Source organism: Otolemur garnettii, unplaced genomic scaffold (assembly GCF_000181295.1).
Source record: "Otolemur garnettii isolate 467f Iridium unplaced genomic scaffold, OtoGar3 scaffold00216, whole genome shotgun sequence".
NCBI classification, from domain to species: Eukaryota; Metazoa; Chordata; class Mammalia; order Primates; family Galagidae; genus Otolemur; species Otolemur garnettii.
In genome coordinates, this window is record NW_003852611.1 from 1,737,068 (window position 1) to 1,752,198 (window position 15,131).

The window sequence follows — 15,131 nt, forward strand, 5'->3', positions numbered from 1 at the left end:
CATACTGAGTCCCCTTGGAATTCATAGCACAAATTAGCAGGTTAAAAGCTTTGAGAAGTCCTACAGTAAAGAAACCCCTTCAACTTTTTTTACCCAGTGTTTGCAAACATTTTATTTGTTTCTTTGTTTGTTTGGTTTGGATTTTTTGGCCATAAAATCTTCTGTTTTGGGTTGGCATAGTAGCTCATGCCTGTAATCCTAGCACTTTGGGAGGCCTAGGAGAGCAGACTGACTGAGCTCAGGAATTCAGAGACCAGCCTGAGCAAGAATTAGACCACGTCTCTAAAAATAGCTGGGCGTTGTGGTGGGCACCTGTAGTTCTAGCTACTTGGGAGGCTGAGGCAAGAGAATGGCTTGAGCCCAAGAGTTTGAAGTTGCTGTGAGCTATGATACCATAACACTCTACCAAGGGTGTCAACGTGAGACTCCGTCTCAAAAAACACAAATCTGTTTTATGCAGCACCAATTAGTGTTGTTGAGAGCACTAAAGGAGGTCTTACTAGTCAAGTGCTTGGCACAGGATCAGGCACACAGTAAACATCCAACAAAAGTAGTTGTTGAAGTGATAACATCATTGGTTCCAGAAACAAGTCATGACATCTAGGAACAGATTTTGAGAGCCATTACGTGAGCTAACAAATTCTTGAACCCTTTCATTTTTATGTTAGCAGAGTCTAGGTCCCGGTCAGAACATACTTTCTGTCAACCAGCAGGACTCCATTCTCAAGATAAATAGAGAAACCCTCAGAGAAAAAGGTTTGGCAAGAGTCTTGAAGGTCAACCCATGCTTTTAATACAAGGCAATCTTCAGGGATCATGAACAGAAGATACAAGAAGCCTAACTATTTAGTGCCTCTTCCCTTCCTAGGCCATGAGCCTTTGAAGTTCAGGGCAAACAAACAAATTCTAAAATATTCAGCCAAATTTCTAGTTCATCTTAGATCAATAGGTTTTCATATGGGATGCCTTTCTTGGGTAATTACTTTGTGCCAAAAGAGAAAGTATCTTCTCTTGTCTCCTATTAAAGCATTTCCTTAAACAAAATGTAATAATTTTTCAACTTATATTTTAAAGGCCTCTATTTACCAAGGTTGAAAAACAAAGTCAGTATGTGTATGTATACACAGTGGTATCTGGTTCCTCTGTATCAATGACCTTTCATATAATAACATATTTTTACAACACCCTAAACACTAAAGAAAATTACAGGTGACCCACTAGTTCTGGAAAATAAGAGCAGGAAAAAAAACGAATATGAGAAATAATTAAAACCTACCTACTGCCTGGTGGTACCCTTTAAACTTAAATACACAAACCTTTCTTTCTGACCAGAAGAGCAGAACTAAAAGACGCCTCTCCTTGGGACTGCTATCACATTCATTTTCCGTACAATAACTAAGAAAATTTTTACTTAAGGAATATAATGGCAGCAAAAACAAAACAATTGCCAACCATTGAGCATAAAACATTATATAGCAAGGCCTGTGTGTTTTTTCTACATATTTTCTCCAATTCTTCCAGTGATTTTTACATAGTAAATAACTTTATTTTACAGATAAGGCACTGGTGATTCAGTAATGTACTCAAGGTTTCATAGATATACCTATTGCATATGTTGGATTTAAACCCACATAGGTGTGACTCCAGAGCAGAGGCTCTATTACCTCTTCCATAGTTAACTAATTTGGCCAAACAGGTGCCCACATTACAGAGAAATAAGGTGCAGGTGCAAATGGATAAAAGCATGCCCTACAGCAAAAGAGAACAAATGTTCATGATTAAGCTGGAATGGAATAGGAATAATTTCCTACTGCTCAATGAGTCATGGAAGTCTTCTTGAAAAAGGAGGATCAGGGTATGCCTGAGTGGACTTTCCTGGTTACTCTGTTTCTGTCAGTTAAAAGCAGAAGGGATTTTACTTTACCTCTCCCACGTATCTGGCAAACAAGTGAGTATTTAATCCATATTTATTGAACGAAGAAGCCTAGGAGCTTGAATTTCATATAGCAATTATTAACCCTATATATAATTTCTCTGCCTCTGCCTTTTTTCTTGTCCCTTATTCTGCTCAATTTAAAATGGATTTACATGTTTCTGAGCCAAAGAATGCTGATCCTCAAGCTGAAGGCTAAAACAGAAGCCATCTTGGCTGGCAAAAGAGAGAATTCATAACTCTAAATACAGTGTTGTCCAAGCCTTTTGAATGAGTGTGGAGGTGGATTTTCAGGTAAACTGTGAATGCAGTCCATCTTATAGGCAGCCTGAGATACATTTCATTAAAGCAAAACATTAATTTTTATGTGACTCTGTCATGCCTGGACACCCCATTTTTGATGCTTTATAAATGAACAAGTTTGCAAAAGTTGCACTGCCAATCACTTCCTGCAATTTTTCAACAAGAAGGCAAAAGCATTTTCTGCTTTGTCCCCAAAAGGTGAAGCTGAAGATTGAGATCTTCAGATGATCCTAAAGATCAGGGCAAGGCACTGGCCCAACTTTGGCATTTTCTGATCAAACCCTCCAAATACCTCAGCAGAAGGCTTTATTTGTACTGTCTGGTATCCATGCAGCAAAGAGTGAAATAAGTGATGAGATGTGAGTGATTGTGGAAACTTAATGTTAGTACCTCTTGCCTCTAATCGATTTATCATGTGATTATGGACCAATTCACTGGTTCCAGCTAGAATGAGAGCAGTCACCATTCACATGACCCCTAACCATTGGCCGAATGTGTAATGGAGTCAGTCAATTCTAAATAGTAGTAACAAAATATAAGAAAAAAATCAGGCCAGGCACAGTGGTTCATGCCTATAATCTTAGCACTCTGGGAGGCTGAGATGGATGGATTGCCTGAGTTCACAGGTTCCATACCAGCCTGAGCCAGAGCGAAACCTCATCTCTAAAAGTAGCCTGGCATTGTGGCAGATGCCTATAGTCCCAGATGCTTGGGAGGTTGAGGCAAGAGAATTGCTTGAGCCCAAGAGTTTTAGGTTGCTATGAGCTATGATACCACCACACTCTACCAAGGGCAACAAAGTGAAATTCTATCTCAAAAAAAAAAAAAAAGGAGGAAAAAATCAAGTCATTTCCACTGAGAACCCATCACACTTTGACCCACAAATCAGTGAATACCTGAAAATAAAACAGTATTTACTATATGTGTCTTCCTTTCAGCCTATTAGGAGCATCAATCATGCTTCTTATAGTAAAGGATGGATTGGGTTTGAAAGGATGAGAGATAATAAAATTATAAAATATACACTCTGGGGGTAATTCTGTTACTTGGATCAATTTCACTTTCAGTAAATAAAGAGGTGATCACTTATAGAAAGTCTAGCTCCAGGACTAGGGAGGGAAGAGTAGCAGTCAGAGTCTGTTAATAGGACTACATGTAGTCCTGCCCAAACCTGCTTATACCCCAAACTCCACAAGGAGGAGAACCAGCCACCTCTTCTTCTACTGGGCTCATAATTCCCACCTCTTTAACCTAAAGCTACTGCTGAGTTGACATGAGGAGATGCAGCCAGGTGGCCAACCAGATAGCCTCTTACAGCAATTGATTGTTGCATGATCAATTCCATTCAGTCATAAACACCATAATATTAGGCCATGAAACAGTAGGTAGAATCATTTCATCTACTTTAATGACTAACTTATATCTACTATGCACTTATACCATGTGAAGAAATGTAATTTTTAAACAAAATCTTACAGGGAAGCATATCGAGCAAATGAAAGTGAAGCTGCTAGGGTTGAAGTGGGGTGAACCCAGCGCTCCCTTCACTATGGCTCTCTCTCTGACCTCTGCGTTAGCCACTGCAGTACATCCAATGAACCCCTAGGAACACACAAAAAACAATTTGAAAACAATTTGGACAAAGCCCAAACACCTCATTATTTTTGTGATGAGAATACTAAGGCCCAGATGAAACAGCCTTTACAAATTAATAATGGGGTACACGGTAAGAGCTGTGGTAAGGACTTAGCTAAAAATAAGGCACAGGCCCAGTTAAAAGTAATGATAGTAATTATAGCCACTGTACCCGTCTGCTATTCTGGAGTCCCATAGCTGGTGGTCATAAAGATTCTTAGCTTTCTCTGTAGATAATATCACCCTTTGTAAATCTAAAGGTAGTTTTTGAGGTATCTTCCAGGTGCTGCATTCCAGTGAATTGGTTAACCCACCCAGACCCAGGGCAAATACCTAGGAACTGATGGTTCTGCCCCAAACTCAGCCAATTAACAAACCTAACTGCCTGATCACCTAATTTCTTTTCTTTTCTTTCTTTCTTTCTTTCTTTTTTTTTTTTTTTGGACACAGAGTCTCACTTTGTAGCCCTCAGTAGAGTGTCATGGACTCATAGCTCAAAACAACCTCCAACTCTTGGGCTCAAGCAATTCTGTTGTCTCAGCCTCCCAAGTAGCTGGGACTACAGGTGCCCGCCACAACGCCCAGCTATTTTTAGAGATAGAGTCTTGCTCTCACTCTTGCTCAAGGTGGTCATGAGTTACCAAGCTCTAGCAATCAACCCACCCACCTCTAACTCCCAGAGTGCCAGGATTGGGGACATGAGCCACCAGTACCTGGCCTCTGATTGCCTAATTCTTCAAACTATCCTTAAACTGAGGAATCCATCTTTCTCTTCACTTAGCACAATGCTAAATTAAACTCTTCCTCTGCTGTAACTCCTGCTATCTAAATGTATTCGCTTCCTCTTGAACAGGGGACGAATGAACCTGGTTAGGAAGCAACACAAATAGGGAAAGTGACTTAATCACAGTCCTGGAGACTGTGAATGATACTGCCAGGACTAGAACCAGGGTGTCCAGATTCTTTGTCCAGCATTTGATTCATATACATTCTTTCAGCCAATGTAGGTCAAATCTCTGTCCCATGGGTAAGACTACGCTGGGAAGGGAGGTAAGTGGTGAAGATTGCACACTGGTGCAGAATACAGTAAGTGCCAATCCCAAGGACTGAAATGTGCATCAACACAGCACTTCTTTTCCATGGATCTGGTCTCATCTCACCAGAGCATGGTTAGCACCTTATGGAAGCAATACTAAGCCAAACAATTCCACACAGTGATTGGCAATTATAAGTTACAAGAACAAGAGGCAGTCGCATTTGAACTTGGTTCAAATTGTAAAAATAGCCTTTAGAAAAGGACCCTTTTTAATATCTGAGGAGACGGGACAATCTTTATATATTTGTTTATAGTAAACTCTCACTTAATTGTAATAGCAAAAAGTCAGAACGCCTTTTTAACAGGCATTCTGTTAAATAAAAGATTTACTTCCTTTCCCCTACTCCACATTTTTGAATAATTATTAACATTTATGATAATAACGTTGAGACACTGTAACTTCTAGCTTCTTCTAACTTCTTCCAAACCTTCACATTTTGTTTATAAACTCATCGTTCAATGAATATTTACCAAGTACCTACTATTTGTGAGGCCCTGACTCAAGAACTGGGGAATCCAAGTCATCCTTGGAGTCCAGTGATAGTGTTCCTGGAATGAGTATTTCAACTGAAATATGAACGTGAGAGTAACAGAGGCAGGGGTGGGGGCATTAAAAAATAATCTCTAAGTGATTCTAAGAGCCACTAGGATTCTATTTTGTTAACTGATTGTATATGTATGATATAACGAGACTATATTCATTTTTAAATTGGAATGAGTAGTTTCTTTTAGTCACCAAAGTAGTCCCAGCCATCTATCTACCCATTAGCCTGCATTATAACTTTTCCGAGATTTCGATCTTAATTGTGCATTCATATCCAACTTGGATGCAAGCCAAATAAAGCTTCTATTGCTATCAATTTACAGTTAGAATTTTCACTGAAAATATATTAACACACTTCCTGGCAAGATATGGATACAAATATATGTTGCTTATTTCATTGTTGTTGGCTACTTTGAAGAAATGAATCACTTTCAAAGCTTAGGTCCGAACTGGAGTTATTTAGGTCATCCCATGGATTCTAAAGAGAATTCTCAAATAGCACATGCAAAAATATTTTGAGTAGTGACAACAAAATTGAAATAACTATATAGCTTAGCCTTCCACCAGATGATGAAGATGAAAGAGACAATGCTTACTTCGATATTCAAGATTAATCATTCTGGCCACTCAGCAAAGGAATTATTTCCTTCCATCCTTATTCTTTCCCAGGAGGGACATATGCCCAACACATAATTAAGAATGAAGGTGAAGAGTCTAACATGAAAGGCAAATAAGCAAAAAAGCCCATGCCAGCTTTGGTGTACCATAGAAGCAAGATTTTAAGCCCAAGGGTGGAAACACAGAATTTGAAGGAATCTCAAGAGAACATCTGACTGAGGCTGTTGCCTTAGGTAAGTAAATCTCTAACCTACCCAGGATATGCTTCTCTTAATTTTAAAGAAAATTTCTTCAAATGTCAACATAAATCTCAAAACATTTCATTTTTCTTTGAACAAAGAAGACAACTCCTCTTCATCAAAAATTCCTCTTTTCTTTCAAGTCATCTTTAGACTTCTTTATTCCAAGGCAAAATAGTTCTAATTCTTTTAATCTTTTATCCTAGAGCTTGTTTTCTTTCTCTTTCTCACACTGTCCAGAGTAGCTATGATCTGCCTTTCTCTCACAGAGTTCAAGGTCACCAAAGAGCAATCCCTTTCAAAGGAACTGCTTGGTATTCTACTCCAGTAAAATTACAATGTATTATGAACTTTATTTTAAAGATATATTACAATAAAATATGCAATTAAAATTTTAAATTAAGTTTTTCTAACTCTGAACTTATAAATTAAATGCATTATTTAGTATGAGAACATACAATTTGGTATATTAAATTTATTAAGAGAGTATTATTTGTCAAGGGGAAAGACCCTGATCAATCAAAAAAGAGAAAGAAATCAATTTAAAAGCTTTCACATAGAGCAAGATAGAACTTAGTAAAAATGAATTGGATACATCTGAATAATCTGATAGAAGTCACTGTGCATCAAATTCCAGATACCCAAGGAGAAAAAGATAAGAACTCTCCTAATGCTAATGAAAGTTGTTAATTTTCTTCTGTTAGACACAATAGAGCCTTTGTGCTTAAATTGCTTTCAAAGCTTGAAATATTATATAGATAAATTAGAGAAGTTTTAAAATACCGGGTATGGATTCCAAGTTAAGAATCTTTCATATAGGTCAGGAAGAAGCTGGAAAGAGCTTAAAGGGAAACAGAGATTGCTTTCCTTTTATTCTAAATTGAGAAGATAGACTGGCAACACAAGCAGTCAGAAGCTAAATAAAAGATGATGCAGGCCTTCTGAAAGTAGAACTATCCAAAGACTTGTTTTCTAGGAATTTTAGTAACATTTTGTGAGCTTCATGTCATTGGGGTAGTTTCCCTATAATTTGCAGGGCCTGGTGTAAAATGAAAATTCAGGATCATATGTTAAAAAATTAAGAATTTCAAGATGCCAAGAGCAAAGCATTAAACCAAGTACAGATTCCTTCTAAGCGCGGGTCCTGTGCAGTTGCACAAGTCATATGCTCAAAGTTGGCCCTGATGGAGGATCATACAAATTTCCCCCCTTGGAAGTTTTATAAACAGTCTAAATACATGCATGTAATTGCACATGCCACACATATAATTTTGCCTGCAGCTTCAGGGAGTTTTTAGACTTGTTTAAGCCCTGACTATGGACTTTAAATTAACAACCACTGGATTTGCTTGATGCTGAGGAGGCAGAGGTACCATCAATAGGTTCACAAAAGAAGAGATCTTAGCCTTCTAACAATTAAAGGCTTTTGAAAACCAAAGAGGCTGCTTTCCTAGTCACCTTGTTCTAAAAGTATCAGCTGTGTGGTATGCTCTCAATGGAATTACTACACTGGTAAGAGGCTGAATTAGAAAACCTCTGTGGTCCTTTAACACGTTAAGATTTTGTGAGAGTAACCATATAAATATCTTCCTCATAGTTCTTCTTTACCCACCCTATTTTCTGGTGGCTTGAATATCTTTCATTTTAGCTGTCCTGATTTATTTCATTTTCCTTGAAGGTAAAGGTTGAGCTTCTTGAATGCCAGGATTATGTAAATTAACCTGTAACCTATGGGTTTATATACAATAAAAATGTTAATTTTATGCAAAGTGATGCAAAAGATTATTTCCCCGGTTTCTATAGAGGAGGAAAAATTTGATCACATTCTGGAATGGGCATTCAAACATCAATTATCCAATTATTGAGAATGTGAAAATGGCAGGCAACACTCTTATTAAGAATAACAATGTAAATCTGAGGAGATGGATCCAAAAAGTCTGATGATAAAAGTCACTTCTAACAAAATCCATGAGAGGTCAGAGTGTATGAACCCCATCAGAAAATTCAGGGAATGAAAGTATAGAGGGAAAAATTCCCAAATTCGCATCAGAAAAGAGAATGGTGCTATAACCCAGAACACAAAGCTGTTTGTTCTCTTCCTTGTTGTTGCACACAAGAGAGGTAAGCCTAATAGCCTGGGTTACAAAACACTGGTGTCAGAGTTCGGACCTTCTAATAAAAAACAGGAAGGCACTTTTCAGACTAAAACACAAGTGCAAGAACTAATATCTTTCTGGCAACAGATTGTCAAATTCCGGTAACACCCTGGTTATGACATTTACCAGAAGTGATGTGTTTCTTGTTCTTTTCTTTTTTTTTATCAGCAGATGGGTAGGTGAGCCATGTGTGAGTGCCATTCATGGGCTCTACTCCAGATCTTAACTAGAAAAGGAAGAGGCAAAGGTCTTTAACAAATATGTGCTAATAAGAGCCCCTTCACTATACAGTTTTCATTTTGATGGTATTTAAGATATAATTAGGATCTAAGGTAGATTTCTTATGCTCAAAAATCAGATTGTAGGCCAGGTGTGGTGGCTCACACCTATAATCCTAGCACTCTGGGAGGATAAGGCAGGTGGATTGCTTGAGCAAGAGCAAGACCCCATCCCCTGAGCCCAGGAATTTGAGGATCCTCTGAGCTATGATGCTATAGCACTCTACCAAAGGCACAGAGTGGGACTCTTTCTCGTAAAAAAAAAAAAAAATCTGATTTTAGATATTCAGCTCTAAGAATGTGGAATTTAGGGCCAGATGTGGTGGCTCACACCTGTAATCCTAGCCGTCTGTGACACCGAGGCAGGTGAATTGCCTGAGCTCACTGAGACCAGCCTGAGCAAGAGTGAGAGCCCTAAAAGTAGCCAGACATTGTGGTGGGCACCTATAGTTCCAGCTACTTGGATGGCTGAGGCAAGAGAATCACTTGAGCCCAAGAGTTTGAGGTTGCTGTGAGCTAGGATGTCACAGCACTCTACCTCTACCAAGGACAACAAAATGAGACTCAAAAAAAAAAAAAAGAAAAATGTGGAATTAATTCTAACAAATTGAAATTAGTAGCAATAGCTTTGGCCAAGTAGCAGTTATGTGAAACACCAAGGATTTGAGAATGATAACATAGGGATTGAATACACTGAAAAGAGGTAAAAGTCTGGGATCTGATATCAAAGGAGAAATTAGAGTGACTGGGGAAGAGTTCAAAGAGTTGGAAGACTTGGCTTTGAACAAAATTGTGAAAAGAAGAATGAGTTGCAAAGGCTCTATAAAAAGGCTAACTTAGACTTGGCTGATACTGCAGCATGCTGATAAAATCAGGCCTTTCCTATTCACCTGATAATTGGGGTCTAGTTCCTTAATCATTCTACTGGGGATGCTGGGTAAGGTAAGACACTGTCTTAAACCCACTATAAAGGGTCTAAAAGGTATTCATCAGCAGTTCTGCCATTGCTCTTGTTTTCTCTAGTATTTTGCAATATAGGCATAAGTTTAAATACGGGATCCCGTGGCCTATATTGTAGAAAGGGACTTCGGGCGTTCCTTTACACAGAATTTTCTTGAGGCTCTTTGTAATTCTAGGTCACATAGATGTTATTTTCTATTAAGAAAAATAAAAAGAAAGCAACTGACTTGCCTTTTTCCAATTCACAAGTCTTGCTTGCTCTCCTATGCTGTGTTCTTAGCTAGTTCACACCATACGAGTCACAAACACACCAAGTCACTGAGCACTGAAGTGAGTGGTGTTTATACATTAAAGGCTCATTATAAAGTCTATATGAATGTGGGCTCTGTGGATGAGATAGAGTTTTAGAGGCCCTGATAACACTGGTAAGTCCTCCTTGTCCAAACAGCAGAACTTGAGGGTAGGCAGGCTGTGCAGAGGCCCTGTGATAGGTGAACCCTGAGTAACTCAAGATTGCTAAACAACTTCCTAGCTCAAGTGCTCTGCTCCTCAAGTCTGCTAGGGTGCCAGGAATCCATAAGCATTTACTGAATTATCTAATAAATATTTGCAGACCTACTCTGTACAAGGCACAGAGAATTCAAAGAGACAGTTTTGGCCTTCAAAATGTTCACAGCTCAGGTGAAAATGATACACAAATAACTAAATTTGTGTCCAGTCCTAGTAGAGAAGTTTAAACACAATTCTATAGGATCACAGAGGAGGGACAATTCATTCTGCTGGGAAGAGGCAAGTCCGTAGAAAAAATCTAAGAAAAGCTACTCAGAGAACATGACATTTGAAATGGGTCTTCAGAGATGAGTAGTATTATCAAAAGGTTGAGAAGGTAGGAAGTGATTCACAAGTGAAGAAAATCATAAGAGAAAATTCTCAGAGCTGAGAATATGAACAATTCTTTTTCACAAGGGTAAATAATTCAGGATGGCTCATGTGTGGAGGAATATGTGGCCTATCAGAAGGGTATAAGGGCCAGGCACCGTGGCTCACGCCTGTAATCCTAGCACTCTGGGAGGCCGAGGCAGGTGGATTACCTTGACCGCATAGGTTCAAGATCAACCTGAGCAAGAGTAAGACCTCATCTCTAAAAGTAGCTGGACATTGTGGGGGTGCCTGTAGTCTCAGCTACTTGGGAGGCTGAGACAAGAGAAGCGTTTAAATCCAAGAGTTTGAGGTTGCTGTGAGCTGTGATGCCACAGCTCTCTACTGAGGGCAACAAGCAAGACTCTGTCTCAAAAAAAAAAAAAAAGGTTACAAAAATAAGGAGGAAGAAGCCCTGTGCCAAAATTAATTATGTGTATACAAGTACATATATGTATGCATATATATGTTTATATATACATATATACATGTGTATATATAAAAATACATACATGTATATACCTATGTATATATAATAGCACAGTGCCTAGTATATTGTAGGGCATTGAATATTTTTGTTTGAGACAGAGTCTCACTATGTCACCCTGGGTAGAGTGCTGTGTCATCACAGCTCACAGCAACCTCCAACTCTTGGGCTTAAGCAATTCTTTTGCCTCAGCCTTCCAAGTAGCCGGGACTACCAGTGTCCAAAACAACGCCTGGCTATTTTTCTGTTATTGTAGTTGTCATTGTTGTTTGGCAGGCTGGGGCCAAACCTGCCAGCCCCAGTGTATGTGACTGGCACCCTAGCCACTGAACCATAGGCACCAAGCCTATTTTTTATTTTTGTTTTTTTGAGACAGAGTCTCACTCTGTTGCCCTGGGTAGAGTGCCGAGGCATCAGCCTAAAGTATTATGGAAAATGAACAAGAGTATAGAAAGGGCTGGGAAAAAAGATGAAGGGCTGAACTAGATCAGTGACAGGTAGGAAGGAAGTGGACTTGGAAGACTTTGGAGAATTAGAATTAGCAGAACTCGGGAATTGCAAGAAATGGAAAATTGCGTAAGATTTGAAGGTCATACCATGTATGCATTCTGGTTCAAATAGAATGATAATGACATTTTAACCAAGATAGGGTACACAGGAAGGGTAGGATTTGAAGGGAAGAGATTAAAAATCTAGTTTTGAATAAGTTGAGTTCAAAGTGCCTGTGAATGACCCAGTGAAGATATCTAGGAGAAAAATAGTATGGGTAGCTCAGAAGAGACATAAAGACTGGGTTGCTAGAAACCTCTAAAGGTCAGGGGTTTGTGGCTGCATGTTAGAACCACCCAGGAGTTAGACTCTGTCTCAAAAAACAAACCAAAAAAATCCCAAATAGGCCCACAGAAAACCTGCTGATTCCTAGCCTCCAGCCTAGCCCAAATAAATCAGTAACAGGGAAGGGAGGCGCTGCACAGCAGTGTATTGTAAAAGCTCCCCAGGTGATTTTAATATGCAGTTACTACTGTGATGCACCAACAGGGTGGGTAGTTACTACCAAGGGAGCAGAAACTTAAGAAAAATATAGAGTGGTTTGTTTAAAAAGTTATCAAGAAGCAAATGCTGGAGAAAAGCAATTTGTAAGGAACAGGTAGAAGAAAAGAAGGTAATAATGGAGATTGGAAAACAGTGGACAGAAAGATACAGACAGACCCAGAATAAAGTGGCCTCACTCAAGCAAACAAGAGAGTGTCCATACAGAAGCAGTTGTGAGTTCAACAGCGTCAAATCCTCAGTCATGTCTCAGCATCTCAGCGTCTCAGCCTGGACCGGTTTAAAGATAAAACTAGCTGTCAACTATTAAAGAATGGGAACGTTCTGAGTAAAGGTCAAGAAAATTGTGCCTCTTTTGAATACAGTTCAGCCTTGAGGAGGGCCAGCTGCCCAAGAAAGCAGAAAGGATATGAAAAGCAGAGTGGCTTAGGGGAGTGCCAAAGGTAAACTCTGGCAGGCTCATGACTTCCCCAGCCTTAGCCTTTGAATACCTAACTTTGAAGAACTGCTTGAAAAATAGCTAAAGCTATGCCTCACAGTCACCTTCTTGGGAAAAAATGGAAAGATACAGAGGTAGTTCAGTGAGAACCTAAGAAGCAAAGTAGTCCTCAAAAACGAAAGACTGGTGGTGGGGCGCAGTTGCTTAGCGCTGGTACGCAAAGATTAGACCAATCACACTACAGTGACTATAAAAACTGTTATTCCTTCTAATCTCAGACTCTAAAGCCAGTCATGGGATGGGAAAGTGCTACTTCAGAGCTACGGAAGGAATGTATTACAGTGCCACCTGCTGGTAATGCTAAGACCAGAAACAAAGTTTTTGTTACTTAGGAGAAAAAAAAAAAAAAATCATTAATTCCCCAAAGGTGAAGATTGAAGAGTACAGATAAATAAGCTTTATTCTAATTTATAATTGAGGATGATGTCTTATTCAGTAATTTTGTTATTCAAAAGACATTTCCAGAATTGAAAATAAAGCTCCGATTGAATCTTCCTACTGTAGCAAATGAAAAGCCTGTGAACAGAAACATTAGCCTGGGACCAGCAAATCCCACCAACCTTGCCTCCTGCCGCCTTCCACTCCAAGGCACGTTAACCAACATTTCCTTTCTAAATTCTCAATATACTTTCTTTAATTTTAAAACTGGGGACATATTCAAGACACCATCTGTCTAGCTACTTGTTTCTGTGCAAATATGTTTCCTAACTAGTTGAATCTTGTACTATCCTCCAGTCAATCTGGGATACTCAATACTCAAAAATAGCCTGCCTGCACTTTACACATTCATAGTCTGCTCCTGCTGTTCCCTCTTCTCAGAATATCACCCTCATCACAATTCCCCCACCCTGTCTTCGCAATGTCAAATGATGCCTCTCCCATGAAGCCTTCCCTAATTACCCTCACCACCAGCTGGAAATAATACCCCTTCTCCATCTTCTCCTTTGAGGATGGGCTAGATCCCAACATCAAACCAACATCCACTCAACCGGGTCTGTGCTTCTAATAGAACTTACTATTTTATACCTTTGAAAAGAGTTGTAAACAAGACACATCCACGGTATAGTGAAAAGAACATGAACTTTGGAATCAGTCCATTATGTAAAAGCTGGATTTGCCACATAAAGGTCGGGAAATCTCAGATACACTCATCCTCCCTTAGCTTTGGATTATGATGCCAACACAAAAGCACAGCATGGAAGAATGTTTTTAAGAGCAAAACTCTGGAGTCAGATAAAGCTGGTTTGAAATCCTGGCTCTGCCACTTCCTACACATTAAAAAGTGGTCAAAATATTTAGCCACTCTAAGACTCAGTTTCCTTATCAATAAAATCAGAGTAGGACCTACCTACCTCAGTGTCTTTTATGAGGAGACAATTTATGAATGAAGTGCCTGGCACATAAGGGCATTCAATCCATGTTAGTTTCTCCCTTCCCCTATGATTTATTTACTAAGTTCATGGGGACAAAGAGTACCTCTTGTTCATTTTGGAATCACCCGGAGATGCCCAGGACTATTTAATGTAGTTTGGTTGCATGTTTGATGAATTAATAAATCCCATGCTTCTAAGACATTCCATAGCAGAATTCCGTTTCAGTCAACTACTCGTCTTATTTTTCCACATCGCAGTAATGCCAAATACATGTCATTTATCTCAAGGGTTTAATGGGTGTCTCTTAAAACCATGTGTTTCCTGTCTGTAGTCATTTATGGACAGCACACTTACAATACAGCTCTCATAAGTCACACCCACAGAGAGAAGCAAGGCCAGACTCTTAGCCTGGGGGAAGGTCACTGAATGTCAAAGAATTCTTTTAGAGAACAGTCTTGGTGCAATCCTCACAAAACATCAGCTTTTCTATCATGATTTCAAATAAATATATGGAAGCAAAAATAGCAAAAACAAAAAATCAGAATATGAACAAAAGTTCTTAATTGTATATTCAGTACTCCTCTGATGAACTAGGGGTGTCATGTGTATTTTAAGAAATCTCTGGGTGCCAGCTTTCTCCAAGGACCAAGCACACTCAGGGTGTGCTTGTGCAGAGCACATATTTCATTTAGGGGAAATTATACCTGTAGAAATCAGCAGACCCATAAGGGATGCACTTTAGCCTAACATGCCTACATGAATTGGGTTATTATAGAAACTCACCTAGCAGAAATAACAGCCATTTGAAGCTTGTCTCCATTCTGGCGGATACAATATCCTTTCATTCCAAAACAACATAGTAGAAAGGGGCCCATTCACTGCAGTTCTTGGCTGTTCGTGAGGATGGGCTAGCTCCCAACATCAAAATTAATAAAAGGCTCAATTACTCTTCCTTCTCTCTCATTCTTTAACCTTATGGACAGTAACAAATCCAACATGATAGCAAGGTTGGTAACCTCTGCATTTGGATGATGCTACACTA

General features: G+C 39.2%; 1 protein-coding gene across 1 annotated transcript in view; it reads right to left on the minus strand.

Moving 5' to 3' along the window:
• The window catches only part of IL1RAPL2 (interleukin 1 receptor accessory protein like 2), a 1,213,983-nt gene that overhangs the window by 1,128,688 nt on the left and 70,164 nt on the right, over positions 1 to 15,131 (minus strand). The gene's annotated exons all lie outside the window — the stretch shown is intronic.